The sequence below is a fragment of the Crocodylus porosus genome, unplaced genomic scaffold (assembly GCF_001723895.1).
Source record: "Crocodylus porosus isolate Cpor-Errol unplaced genomic scaffold, CroPor_comp1, whole genome shotgun sequence".
NCBI classification, from domain to species: domain Eukaryota; kingdom Metazoa; phylum Chordata; order Crocodylia; family Crocodylidae; genus Crocodylus; species Crocodylus porosus.
This window is the reverse complement of record NW_017728948.1, coordinates 79,158,102-79,173,102: the sequence shown is the minus strand read 5'-3', so window position 1 is coordinate 79,173,102 and position 15,001 is coordinate 79,158,102. Positions and strand designations below refer to the sequence as shown.

At 48.7% G+C, this 15,001-nt stretch overlaps 1 long non-coding RNA gene across 1 annotated transcript in view; it reads right to left on the bottom strand.

Moving 5' to 3' along the window:
- LOC109321898 overlaps positions 1-14,533 on the bottom strand; it is a 22,273-nt gene extending 7,740 nt beyond the window's left edge. Inside the window, exons 1-2 of the long non-coding RNA XR_002104202.1 lie at positions 14,521-14,533; positions 4,826-4,831 (exon numbers count right to left, since the gene is read on the bottom strand). This is a non-coding gene — a long non-coding RNA (uncharacterized LOC109321898). The remainder of the gene's footprint in view (positions 1-4,825; positions 4,832-14,520) is intronic.
- Between the last annotated feature and the right edge of the window lie 468 nt (positions 14,534-15,001).

The window sequence follows — 15,001 nt, the reverse complement described above, 5'->3', positions numbered from 1 at the left end:
CTCTGCCTTGGCCTTCCTAACTGTCCCCAAGCAACTACAGAATAGCCCTCCCTGGTGATGACCCCTTCTTTCCACTGGGTGTAAGCCTCCTTTTTAGCAAGGAGACATTCCCAGATTCTTTTGCTGAGCCACAGAGGCTTGTGTGCTCTCCTGCTTCCTTTGGTCCTCGTTGGGATTACCTTCCTTTGGGCTTGGAGGATCGTCTCCTTAAGGAGCGACCACTCTCCTTGGACACCTGGCTCCCCTCCCCCGGGACCTCAGCGCTTTTCCAACTATCCTCCTTAGCTTTTTTCAAAATGGATGCTTTGTGCCTATTTAAGTATCCAAATAAATCTCTCATTAACAAACTGCTAAGGACATACTAAAATCAGGTGAGTAGTTCCATCAGGCTCACTCGTTAACAAACTGACCGCATGTCTTTGCTAGGTTTTCAGCAAGCAAGCTGACAGTGGCAGACATTCTAACTAGGTGCTACAAATCCTACAGTTGGTTCCATTTTGCTGGAGTTTTGTGTAATTTTTCATCCTAGATATCTGAGCTACCAACAGATCTCAAATAAGGTGTTTTTAGAAGCTGCTAGTAATTTATAATACAGCCAATCCAATTGGTCCTTGAAATTAACTTATTTGGCAAATTTATCCCCATCATTTTGATTGATAAATAATTTGCGAATGGACTCAATTTTTACTAGCTTATTTACTATTCATAATTGCCCAATAAGTGGCATGTATGTGAGCAAATTTCTGCCAATGTGCTATTCAAAAAATTACTGCTATTTACTACTTCTGGGACATGTCCACACCTGCAGGCACAGTGTGTTTGCAGCAGCTCAAGTAGCAGTGGCACAATTTTTTACCAGAGATTTGTGCCTGAACTTTGGTTTGGGGCAAACTGAAACTGCCTAGCTCCTCCTGAATCTTCAGCCAGGGGGCGCTAAAGGCTTGAGGCATCACCTATGCTAGCCTCAAAAGTATAAAAAGCTACCCTGGTGAGCCACTCAAGACTACTTGTCCTCAGAAGCTTCTGAGGGAAGAGCCTCTAGGAGGAAATTAGCTATACCCCTTCCTGTCCTAGGCTGCTGCTTGCTACAATTCCAGTCCCAGGAATTTCTGGGGAAAAAATGGCCAGGCCCCTTCCTGCCTCTAGCTGCCACTAAATGCTGGCTTGTTCTCAGAGCTTTTGGGGGTAAGTTGTCCATACCCCTTCCTGCCTTAAGCTACTACTGCTGTTGTTGCCCCCACCACAACAGGGGATCCTCTGCTGCACTCCACTGCCTCCCCTCTGGGAGGGGCCCAGCATACTACACTGCACCCCTATTCCAGCCTGCTGCCCAGCCCACCACCAAGGTCAGAGGACAGATGGCCTGGGGAGGGAGCCCGCACTGCCTGTGGACCCCTCCCCCACTACCACTGCTGGAGCCTAAAGGTGCCTTGCCTGCCCCAGCTGCCTTGGCATGAAGCTCCTACCTTCACCTCTACTTTCACCTGAAGAACACCCTGAGTGCCTCAACTGGATGGATACTACCACTGTTGCTGCTACTGCTATTGTCTGTCTTGCTGTTGCCCCTTCTCAGGAGAGAGAGATTCCCTGCTGCACTACCCTGCGCCACTCAATGCCACACCTGCACTGGATTAGTCCCTAATTGACTGATTGCGCCTACCCTCCCCCACAGCTGCCTCACGGCATCTGATCCTGCTTTGTTTTCCTGCCTGCTGCTGAGCACCTGGCTGGAGGCCTGAGGGGCTCCTGGACTGATCTTCAACAAACAATGCCCCTCCACTGCTCCAGCCATCTCTTACATCTGCCTCAGCAGCCTTCCCTTTGTGTTTTTTGCCCTTTTGTGTGTTAAATCCTGTGGTCCACTTCCCCTGCCCTGGTGTTTGTTGTGTGGCTGAGTAAGCCAGCTTGATTCTCCCCAGCCCCTGTGTGTGTTTTCCTCCTGCCCCGACATTCCTCAAGCATAGCCCTCCCAGTTTTTTTCCTGTCAAGCTGTAGCTCAGTGAGCTTCAGCCACCTACCCCTAGTAGAGAGCCCCACTGGATATTTTGGCTTTCTTCTCTTCCCCAATCTCATGTAAAACAATGGTGGGGCAGGAACCTTCTGGAGAGCAGATGCCCCCACAGAGCTTCCTGCAGCCCCCACTATGGGGGCAGATCCCATCCAAGAACCCAAAGGGATGCCATGTCTCTGCAGCCCCCACCCCAGAGGCAGAGTCCAACCAACCTCTCTGGGGGTAGAGAAGTCTGCAACCTCTGCTGCAGGGGCAGGCAGGGCACTGGCAGAGAGAAAATGGGGTCAGGGGGTCTGCCCTGGCCAGGCCATTCCTCCTGCTATCAGGGACCAAGGCCAAGGGCAGTGGGAAGGGGTCCTTTTCAGCCTCCTACACAGTGACCCAAAGTCATAGATTCATAGATGCTAGGGTCGGAAGGGACCTCAATAGATCATCGAGTCCGACCCCCTGCATAAGCAGGAAAGAGTGCTGGGCCTACATTACCCCAGCTAGATACACATCAAACCTTCGCTTGAAGACCCCCAGGGTAGGGGAGAGCACCACCTCCCTTGGGAGCCCGTTCCAGACCTTGGCCACTCGAACTGTGAAGAAGTTCCTCCTAATATCCAATCTAAATCTGCTCTCTTCTAGCTTGTGGCCAAGTCATGGGGCCTAGACCCTCCACCACTGGCCCTTCCAGCTTGGCTGGTGGGGCCCCGTTTCCAGCACTCAACTGCATGCACAGAATGAAGTGCAACTATCAAAGCGAGAGAATCTGTACTTTGAGACCTGGGTGCAGGCCCTGACTCAGATAGTGGGGGCCCCCAAGGTCATAGCATCCTCCTGCTTTCATGGCAAGGGGGTCTTTTACCTTGCCTCAGAGGCTACTGCACAAAAGGCAGTGGAGAGGGGCTCATGGTGGATGACAAGTATGTCCCCCTCTAGCCCCTGGAAGAGCTGGAGACTGGGGTGGACCTCGGCTCCGTCCCTCCCTATATCTCTAATTGGGCTCTTCTCCCCCAGCTCCAAACCCTGGGGAGCGTTATCTCCCCAATGGTGGCCCTCTCGCTGGGGTGCCAAGACGCCAGCCTCCACCACATGCACTCTTTCCATTGCCAGGTTATGTTCCAGCTGGTGATGAGAGCGTGGCTGGAGGCTGAAGGATGCCTAGTGATTCCTTTTCAGGGGGCCCTGGTGAGGGTTTTCTATACACCAGGGGATCTGCAATGCTTTAGGTGCCACACCCTGGGGTACTTACATCATGAGAGCACCATGGGCCAGGAGAAGAGGGCATCTACAGGTCCCACTGGTACACCTCACGTCCCCCTAGTACTTCAGCCACATCATCCAGGCCCATGTGAGTTCAGGGAACCCTGCCCCCAAACCAAGTTTGGTGGGGTCCCGGGGAGGGCAGCAGCAGCCAATGGGAGAGAAGGGAGCAGGGCCCCCATACCCCCAATCATGCCCCAGCTGTAGCTATCCCCTGACCCTCAACTTCTACTGGAGCCTGTCCACCTGAGGACCACCCCATGGATGAGTCGGTGCAGGTGACCTCTGGTGCAAAGCCAAAAGGAAGGCCTGGGAACAAGTGGAATCTTCTGATGTGAAAGACTCCTCTTTCCCCACCCCCCAGACCACTACATGGGGGAAGGAGTGGCCCAGCTTTCAGGGGGCCTCCCTGGCTGCGCTTGACACCCCAACCCTGGGAAAGAGATCAAATGAGTGATTCCTGTGGAGGAGATTTCACAGATGCTAGACAAGAGCCCATGGAGGAAGCCCATCACTCCACTGACCAGGGCCTATCCCTTGAGACCATGGGTGCCAAGGCTGAGACTGAGGCTGAGCCAATGAAAGGTCCATCAGTGGAGCCCTCCAACAATCTAGGGGAGATAGGGTAGCCTGGGGCTCACCCTGGTGAGTTCTGAGGGAGGAAGTCCTGTCTCCCAGGACCATGAGACTTGCACTGATACTACCCTGGTGCCTGATGGGTCTCCTCCTTCCCCTTCCCACAAAATCCTCACTTCCAGCCTGCCTCATGGTCCCACACCAAAAGGGGTCAGGGTGGAGTCCCCTAAACAAAAGACTATCAGACACCCTACACAGACCCCCCCAGCGCTCCACTGCTACCCTACCATCTTGTGAGGGAGCCCCACCCCACCCTTGACTCCACCCCTGTCCCAAGAGGCCACAGACCTCTCCCAGTACCAATCAGTGTCTGGGGTCTTAACAGACTGGGGGGTTCAGAAGGTGCCTAAGGAGCCTGCTAAGCCCCAGGACCAGGAGGAGGATGCCTGATAACCAGGAGGCTCCATGCATCCTACAGACCTCTCAGTCCCAGAGGTCTCCAGGGGCGAGCTACTTGCATTTCCTGACTGTGACTACACCCGGTGGTCCACCAGCAAAGTACAGCTTGCCTTGAATGACTGGGGAGATTTTGACAGCTTCCTCACCACTGCAAGGGCACTGGCAAGGGAAGGCAAGGGGCCCAAAACCTGCAACGCCTGGATCTATAGGCTGGCCTGCACTTTCGTAGATGGATGCCCTCTGTTCTTATGGGAGGGTGCTGAGTGAGTCAGTGAGCCCCACACCAGGCATTGAGATGCCCAAGGCCCCTGCTGAACCATCTACTCCACACCCTCCACCACCAGCAGTGAGGTAGGTTAAGATCACGAGCCCCAAACATCTACAGTTCCAGGAAGGGTCTCCAGAGATGCCGGGTGCTCTCCTCTTGTTGTATTCTTGGAGGAGACCCTGACAACTCAGGCCAATGACAGCTGGAGCGGGGAGGCAGGGCTTCTGTAGTCACTTCTCAACCTCCTCTTTTGGGGTGGCCACTCTGTTCTCAGGCCTGTTTACATCAGCACCCTAAATCCTCATGAGTGCCTCGTCCTTGGCAGGGACTTTAATGTCACCCTAAATGCATGAGACTAGTCAAGCAGGGAGCAGAACCAGGCTGCTGTGTGTCATCAGGGAGCTCCTAATGGACTACTCCCTGGTGGATATCTTACATGCCTGTCATCCTAGTGACCCCCCTGCCTTCACCTGTATGAGGGTTGGGGAAGAGCAGGCATGCCACTCCCAGTTGGACTGGGTTTAATATCTCTTTGCCACACTCTGCCCTGGCTCACTCCTCTGGCATCCAGCTGACCCCTTTCAGTTATCACCACCTTGACTGGGTCCAGGATGTGCGTGTAGCTTGAGGGGCAGTTCCCCACAAGCCCCTGCACTGATCTTCTTGAAACCTGGCAGGCTTTGTGGCCTCAGTAAGAGCTACCATCCCTGCAGTTTTGACACAGTGTGTTGTAACACATAGGTGTGATAGGAGTTTTGCTTTCACAAATTTGGGGTGCAGCTCCCCCCAAACACCTGCACCTATCTTCTTGAAACTTGGCAGGCTTCATACCCTCTACAGAGTCTACTATCTCTGAAAATTTCATCCAAATCAGACAAAAAACAATAACGTTATAGATATTTTATTGTTTCCCCATTATACCCTATGGCTGGATCTCCAGGGCAGCTCCACAGCTCTTCGGAAGCTCCAAACCACTTCAGGAAGCCTAACGAGGCCAACGCTTCAACTCAGATGTGCTGCTTTGGATCCTGAAGCATCCAAAGCTTCTCCGGATCTAAAGCTCTGTCTGAAGCCTCGCACAGCCCTACTATACAGTGTCATTAGCCATGTGACATGGGGCCACCTGGGGCATGCCTTCCTCTGCCACTTCCAGGGGCTCCAATACAAGTGGCAGCTCCTTGGCCTGTAGGGCTTCTCTGAGCCTGGAGGCTGATCTCCGCCTCCAGGTCCCCTGCAACACTTGCCCAGGATGCCAATCTGCTCATCAAGCCTCTCCTCTGGAACCCCCAGCTGGAGGTTCCAACAGCAGAGGTGCCCCAGAGTTTGCTCCTGGCTGGTGTCAACCATGTTGGAGATCTCCTGGACTACAATAGGCAGGAGTGGGTGGGCCCCGTTACATTGGCCCGGTGCATGGGTCTACCCATGACATGTGTGACCTGCTGTCTGGTCCAGGAGGTGAAATCTGCCCCATCTCCTGCCACCCTTGCCCTTGTTGACCCAGGTCCTACATCGTGGTGGTCCTCACCCCCACACTCCTCCATGTCCTCCAGCCCAGCAAAGTTTGTCATGGAGTAGGTCCTTGCCCAGCCTTGCAAGGCTTCCCACTCCACCACCTAAGCCAGCTGGAGAACACCAGCCCAGTCTGCTTTTCCACCGTCCATCACTGCCACCTCTACACCATCCATCATGCCACCCTCACGTCCCACCCAGACACCAAATGGCAGGACCTGCTTGGCAAGGGTATGGCTGGCACACCCCAGTAGTAGAGTCGGTACTCCACCCTCATCCCACAAGCCACTAGGGACCTCATCTGGTGTCTCCTCCATGAAGCCATCACCATGAGTATGTATGTGGTAAGCTTCACAGACACCCCAGTCTCCTGCCCCTTCTGCAGGCAGAGGGAGACCCTGGTGCACATAAGCCTCAAGGGTGCCAGGCTGCAGCCCCTCAACATCTACCTGAAGAACCTCCTCCTGAGGTTCTGGTTGAATTTTACCCCTCATCTTTTTGTTTTTGGACACCCCATCCATGGTCCCACTAAGTCCCAGAACCTCCTGATCAACCTCCTCCTAGACCTAGCCAAGTGGGACCTGTACTTGAGCAGGAAGGACAGTCTGGCCAGGAAGGTGCCTGGAAACTGTGAGGTCACTTTCCTCTCTTTTGCTTAGAAACATGCATGGACTGAGCACCAGTGGGCAGCATCTCCCAGCTCCTTGGATGTTTTTGAGGACCAGTGGGTGCAGCCTCTGCTTGGTGTCCTTCTGAGGCACACTTATTCTCACTTTTTGACCCTTTGACCCACACAACATTCCTATTCTGTTTTTTTCATTAGTTGTCCCAAGAGTTTAGTTGTACCACTCACTCATAGGCCCCTCATGGGGTTACTAGTTAGCCACATGGGCTTTAGGGCACACTGTACAAGTATTACAAATAGACAGGAGCTTCTGAGGCCCACCTTGTTGGTTTCTGGTGACACTAGCCCCTAATACCAGCTGGAATGCTGAAGCAGCCCTAACCTAGAGTGGCTCCTGCACCCTCTACCCACTGCAGCAGTCTGGCAGTGGGGGCTGCTGCCTGAAACAGCATCTGCCCCCTTGAAAGTATGGCCCCATGGCTGCACATCTACCAGGCCCAGATAGGGACCACACAACAACCTAGGCTGTGGTATGGGCACTGCAGCCAAGCTACCTCTCTGGGCTAGCTGCCGATGGGCCGTGGCCACACAGTGGGCCTTCGGGCAGTACTGCTGTCATATCTTCTGGTGCCCCCATTTCCCATCTAGGTAGCTATCACCTAGAATCTGTACTCATTGTGATGGCCTGCTTTGAACGGTCAAAGTGTGTCCCCCTGGCCCCAAATGGCCAGGAGGTCAGCCATCTTGTCTGCCTTCCAGCTGGGTCCCCGATGTTAGCCCTGGGCAAGATCCTCTGCCCAGGTCCCACCACTTGCCTCACCAGCAGGGAGTTCCCCATTTAAAAATTGCAAATTCTCTGATAAAAAATCCAAATTCGCTCATTAAAATCCATTTTCTTCCATGATTAAAATAAAATTCCACTATATATAGAAAGAGACAGATCTGTTGGGCAAAGTTTTATTGACATATTTACGATTGTAAAGCAATTTAGAAGCCTACCAGTGCCTCTTTCATCATAATAAAATACATTCTAAATATCTATACACTTTGGTATTTGCTTTTGATTTTTTTTATCATAGAAAAATCAGAGCTGCCCCTACCCCTTCATTTACCAGGATGTGGAGACAGCTGCAGCTGGACCCACAGCTGCTATGTGGCACTGAGCAATACTAATATGACAGTGCCCTACCCCTGCCCCTCACTTGCAACCCACAGCCCCACCAGTACCCCTAACTCATGACCCACAGCCCCTGCCTGCCCCCTCTCACTCCTTCCTGGCAGCAGCTCCCTCCTAGCACCAGGATATGGGTCCAGCTGCAGCTGTCCTGCCTGCTGTTTTGTGGCTCTGAGTAGTGCCAGCCCTTGTTGGTCTGTTCCCTGTGTTTGTGCCCAGGCCCCAGTGAAGGGCATGAGGATCACAGTGAGCCTGCGACTGGAGCTCAGGGATTAAGCTGGGCAATCCCTTTCCCTTCCAGGCTGGCCTCCCCCCACACAGGCTGCTCTAGAGGGGCAGGAAGGCTCTAAGCCTGGCTCTAGCAGCTGCTCCTACCCAGAGCACTCCCCCACCCCATCTTTCTCTCATACATACCCCTGCTGCCACTCCGGGCTCATCACATACACCCTAATGCCACTTCAATCCCCCCCCATCCATCACCCACCCCCACTGCCACCTCCATCCCTCCCCCCTAACCCATTAAAACCTCCAAGTGGTTCCTGGGATTAGGAGTCCCCCAAGCTGGGGCTGCATGTCCCAGCACTGGTGTGGGCATGGGGCAGGGCTGCAGTGTGGCAGTTGCCCCTGCAGCCACAGCTCCTGACAGCAGGTCCTATCCTGCCTGGTGGCTGAACATGCAGGGTGTAAGATTCGTGGTGGTGAGGTTGTGGGGGAGGGTGTAGGGTTTGTGGGGAGATGTGTGGGTGAATTGTGGAGGGGGTTCATGGGTGTAGGGTTTGTGGGGTTGAAGTTTGTGGGAGTTGTTTGTGGGTGGATTGTGAAGGGGCTCATGGGGAGGTGTGGGGTTTGTGGGGACTGTCCATCACATGCCCACCTGACCCTCCCCCCCCCCATCCTGCCCATGGCACACAGTTCCCATCAGCAGTGGTAGCAGCCAGCAGTGGCCACTCAGGGCACTCATGGCCCGTTGCAGGCAGGGCCCCCCCAGCTGTGCATGGCACCACTTGAGTCCCAGAGGCTACATGTGGTACACAGAACCAGCCCAGCCCACTGGTATTGCCTTTGACCAGGACCAGGCTGGCTTCTGCCACCACTCAGCGCTCCCAGAACTGCCTGGCTGGTTCTTGCCTTCATGGGCTTGCTACATGGAGGCAGAATCCAGCCTGGTATGATGGTGCGTGGCTCCCACTTGCAGTGCTGGAAGTCCTGGGTGCCAGCAGGAACTGGCCTGGTCCTGATTGAAGTCACAAGCCAGCAGGCCAGGCCAGCTCTGTACACCATGTGTAGCTCCTGGGACTCAGACAGTGCCACATACTGCTCAGGGCTCTGCCTGCAGCAGGCCATGAGTGCCCCAAGGACCCACTGCTACCAGCTGCCACTGACAGCACAAGCTGTGCACTCTGGCAGGAGGGGTGCAGGGGGGACCCATCCCTTCCACACAGTCCCCCACTCCTGCTTACCAGGGACAGAGCCTGGGTCCCAGCCAGCTTGGCCCCTTTCTATTTCTTCCAAGCACTGAGGCAGTGTGCTGGTGCAGCAGGGGCATGCAGCAGGCATAGAGATGCTCTGGCCAGGTGCTAGCGCATCTCCTGGAGCCCCCAGCCTCCAATTGCTTCAGGGCATGCTCCAGCAGCCCTGTGCTGCTTTCTTCCAGCATGTTTTCTTTTGTTACTGGGATTTCCAGTATTAAACTTAGAGGGTGAAAATATGGAATATGCACAGAAAATATGGAATACAGGGTATATTTTTTAGTTCATGATGTACCTTCTTCAGCATCTCAAACTACTTTGAGATGCCTCAACAGACACATGCCCATTTGTGCAGATGCAGCCCAAATACGTATCAACTAACCTAAGTCCTATGGCATTACTTTTAATTCCTAAAGTGATTTAAAATGCTTGAAATCAGAGAATTATGAATAACAAATGACAAATTGCGAATAGCAAATTATTAATATACCTATGCATGCATAAATCCAGGAGCTGGTCAAAAGTGTTCAGTAAACACTTTTTTTTTCCATAGAGTCATTGGCTTGGGAGGTACCTCAAGAACCTTGCCGTCCTATCCACTGCACAAATACAGGCATGCTACTCCTGAAACACTCCTACTTTTTTCACTAGGAAAAAGATTATTAAACTGAATTTGTATGAAAAATATTTTTATCAAAAGCCTGTTATGATAAAAACCATTCTGGAAATGAAAACTTTCAGTTTCTGGTTTCCAAAACAGCCAAAAAAAATATAGTAAAAAAGCACAGATGCTTTAATTGTGATCAAAAAATATTCACAGGAAGAAAATAATTTCTTAATAATTTCTAAGCAAAGCTTCTTAGTTTGGGTTTGCAGGGTATATTAGTTAATTAAATGCAATGACCTTTAAACTGTGTATCATCTGAGACAGTATAGAAACTAGAATAGCAGTGTAGTAAAACCCCCAGTATTTCTTTTTTTTTTTTTTTAAGTTAAAAACACATTCCCTCCCCTTCCCCAACCATTTCTGACTTTCTCTCTGCTCTCTCTATCCCTTATAAGTAGTTAAAAAAAAGTCATAGATAAGCTAAGTTCTTGTAGTCCATAATTGTGACAAGCCCCTTTTTATATTGTAAATAGTGTTCTGTTATTTTTTTATTGATTTTTACTGTTTTATATTGTATTCCTATTATATTCGTATTGATTTTTACTGTTTTATATTGATATTGTTCCTGTAAGTTAACCAAAGCAATATCATCAGTTACACTGGAACCAATAACTTTGTGGGCTGTATAGCATGTTCCCTGTTTAATAAAACTGTTATTTTGGAACCCCAAGTTGGGTTTGTCTTACTGATCTCCTGGCCCTGCTCCAATTTCTGCCCTCCACCCCTTTGACCTTCCTTCCATCTCCCCTCCCCCCCCCAGCTCTCTGATCTTTTAACCCCTGCCATCTCCCGGCTCCTCCCAGTTCTGCCCTCTGACTCCCAGCTCTCTGCAACCCCGACCTGCCTCCTGGCTTCAGCCCTGGCTCCAACCCTCACCACCTCCCAGCTTCTCCCTTTGCCCCCTGCAGCCGCTGGCTTCTCTGTTTCCTGGCTCTGCCCCCTGCAGCCTCCAGCTTCTCCATCTCCCAGCTCCTTACCTCCCAGCTCTCGGCTTTTTTCTCCACCGCCCTTCACCTCATCTCTCTGCTGCTCCTCCCAGCTTCTTTGACCAACTCAGCTTTCTCTGCTGCCACAGCTTGATCCCCTGGCTCTGCTCCTTCACCTCCTCTGTCTCCTGGATTTTCTTTCACCCCCAAGTAACCCCAAGCAGCAAGTGACCCCAAGTACCTCCAGGGCACCAAGTGACCCCAAGTAACCCAGGGCACCAAGTGACCCCAGGTTAACAGCCACCACCGAAGTGCATGTTTGTATGTACGTGCATGTGAGTGGACCCATAGTGTTATATGTGTAGGTGGTGTGTGTGTATAATTTTGTGTCATGCCCTCCTGCCTAACAGCATGATATTGAGATCACGAGCATTGATCTGACATGTGTCAAGTCAACAGCAAAGTTGTTCTATCAGGCAAATATATCTTCCTGACTTACCCTCTCAGACAAACATACACACATGCACTCTAAGTTCAGGGTTGTAGTCTGCAGCATTGCTTTCAAATGTCCATATATTGCATGTATAAAGGCACAATATATGGACCAACCATGATTTTGCACATGTTACAAGGAATACAGTAGACTATGATAGAATGTATCAAAGCCACTATCCCAGCCCAGGTACAGTATAAACATGTTAAAGCATCTTTATCCAGCTCACAGAAAGAGTCCGTGTGCCACTTCATTATTGTCTTGGATTTACACAGAAGTCTAATAAGTAAATACTTCTCTTTCCCTTGTAAGGTGGGAATGGAAGAAAAAAAAATGGTTGAGAAGCGTCTGGTTGGGAGTATATACAAACTAAATCAAAAGTATTGTTCAAAATTTACAGCAGGTCATCTCTTCTTTTTTTTCTATTTCTTTTCAATATCGAATGAAGGGCTGACCGGCAAGGTCAAACTTTCCTTATTAATGAGGCATTGCTGGAGCTTTGTCTCATTAGGGCACTCAGAACTGTGCATTTACTGCAATTTGCAGCACTTAATAGAGAAAGGTCAGAGCAGGTTACGTTCAATTTCCACTTGGCAGAGGGAGGAAAAATGGAAGCAATTCATTTGCACAAATTTGAATAATTCTTCTCAGTCTCCTTTTCTTTACCTACGTATAGATAATTCTTGCATCTTAGCTCACTCACAATCATTTCAGAACTGCCAGCAGTAGAGCTTCTATGAAGGCTGTAATGGAGCTGACAGATTCTATGAATCCAGGTGTCAAAATAAAGCCATTCACCCCCTCCCCCCACCTCACAACGGGGAATAGGAGCTGCCTCTAGTGAGCTCTTAAACTTATCATAAATGTATCAAGATTGCTGTGGGCCATGAAACAGCTGTAGACAATTAATCTTTCCACAATTCTTCAGCATAAGAATTGCTTTCCCCGCAAAGTAACATCTGCCGTACTGAGGTGATTATTCATGGGCAATGGGTGCCACCATAGTTTTATGCATAGAGCCATCAGTGGCAGTGAAGCAAAATTTATAGTTTTCCCTGGTTCAGTAAAAATAACATTTCGGCTGCATTAAAACATCATCCATCAGCATTGTCCCAGAGCGCAGGGCCCCATCTCATCTGGAGAAATTAAAAAGTATTCATTTTAATGCTAACTTGTGAAGCTTGCAGTGACATTGCTTTTTTTTGTTAGCAATATTGAAGAGGAGGATGGAAGGAAAAGGTTATGTGGTGCAGCGAAGCTGAGGATTAAATGTGCTACTAGATAGTAATGATATCCCAATTACTGGGCTGCTGGTTCTTATTTATTCATAACCCCTGAATGCTTAATCAAAAATCCTTGAATCAAATTGAACAACTAAAGAAGGAAAGTTATTTCACAGAGGCTATGTAATTCTTCAGCTTCAAGGGGAAAAAAGGTATAATATGGATACAAAAGCACTTACCAGAGTGGTGGGGTTAGTCTTTTAAGCATTAGTCTAAAGGACCAGGGAAATTTAAGCCAGAAATGTAATGGATGTAATTTACAAGAGTGTTCCTATTTTAATTTCCAAAGTAAAGCTGATTAATGCCTCCTTTGACAGCATGCTGTATGGAGACTAATGTTTAACATATTGTGTGTATTAAACTGGTTTCTGATACTAATACATTAAGGGGTAAATCCTGATATCTTTACTCCACTGATGAGAATGGGACTGCTTAGGGACTAAGGAACTATTCAATGTGATTAAAAGAATCAGCATCTGGATTTAAGAGATCTGTTTAATGAAAAATGTTATGCTATGGCTTTAGTTGTAGTGATTTTACAATCATGAGTTGCCATGATTCCTGGTCACTGAAATTTCAGGAACCAAAAGTAGACTATCCATCTTACACCATAGAACTTGCTGAAATTAAAAATGGATTCCAACCGGAATTTTTGCATCTGGATTTCAAATATTTCAATATTCAGAGGAATACAATTTAGATACTGGCCTTATTCACATTACAGGCTGTCAATTCAAAAGTTTTCCCAACCTATTTCAGGGGATGTGAGCAGGACCTGGGGGTACGAGGATAGAGATTTCAGGATCCAAAACAAATCTGAATAAAAAAATAATCTGGAATGTTAGATTGAATTAACTTTAAAGTGGATTAGTTCAAGAGCATAAAACTCCTGTATGGACACTCTTATACAGAATGAAAGTGGCTTTGAGTTATTTTGCTTAATCTACAAACAAATTAAGTTCAATTTAATTAAGGCCCCTTTTAATTTTGAGTAAGAGTGTCCACACAAGAAATTTATACAGACTTACATTATCTACTTTAAATCCATACCTTTAGTTAATTCAAATTATTTTTCCTTAGAGTTCCTATATAGGCATGTGTACTATGATGAGTCGACCTTTGTTTTCAAACCTTCTGAACTCCGCAGATTTGACATCTGGAAAGTTTGTGGTTTGGGTTTCTCCATCTTTGATTCCCCTCATCATGAAACTAACAGGCACTAACAAAAGTCACCAATGGGCACAAGTTCAGTGCACCAACCTGGGGACATGGACTCAGTGAACTAGCAGGGATTTTTCCATTTCTGCTTTCTAGAATTCAGAGCTCTGTCTATAAAAACACTGTCAATCCTCAAGAGACCCTTAAGCCACAGTAATTGCATGACAAGAGACATATCCCCTATTCTGTATCCATAATCAAGGTAATGACTTATGGGTAGTATCTGAGTAACAGCAGGGTTTGAGGAGCTGACTGCTGCCAGTTGTCTTTGAAGGGAAAAGAAACAGGTGTGTCATGAACCACTTGGGAAACTAAAATCTACTCTCTTGCCTTTTCGCTGAGCCATAGCCTGATCATCATAATGGGAACTGGTTGCTCTTCTGAGGAGCAATTTAAATCAAAGCATGGATGGAAAGCAATGTTATGGGGTACATACCTAAGCATGGCATAATTTTTGGCTTCCTCAATCTCTTACCTTTATGACCTGTAATTCATCTAATTCATGTAATGTAACTCAAAAGTTGTCTCTCATTAGCCAAAATGGAAGGTCAACATGCAGAAGGAAGGCAAGGATGCCATATTGCTGGCAGACACATAAAGCAACACTGAGGGCTAGTTTTCCATGCCAATATGTGACCCTCGGTAGATATCCTGAACTCTAGTGTTCCCTAGTAGATCTCAGGGCACTGGATGCCCACTCTGTGAAAAGACAAAGCTTTTCCACATAATTCCTTAGAGACTCCATGAGGAAAATTCACTGAGCTTTCTGATTACATGAACTTCTCTTTGGCAGGTTATACTCTTACTTTCAACATACAAATGCTTTAGTTCAAATGGCAATCCACAGACTTTTAAAATTCAGCTCATTTTTAAGCAATGCAATTATCCTTCCCAAAAAATGTTAGGACAAGGCAATTGCCCATGTTACTTATTTTTTTTTAATAATAATTTTGTAATGACTTAATCAGGAAATAACTGATGCCAATCCATAATTGGATTCAACAGCCAAACCAGCATGGCTTTTTAAATCTGAAAGGAATTCCTCACCTTGAAGGTGCATGGGTATTTAATTGTG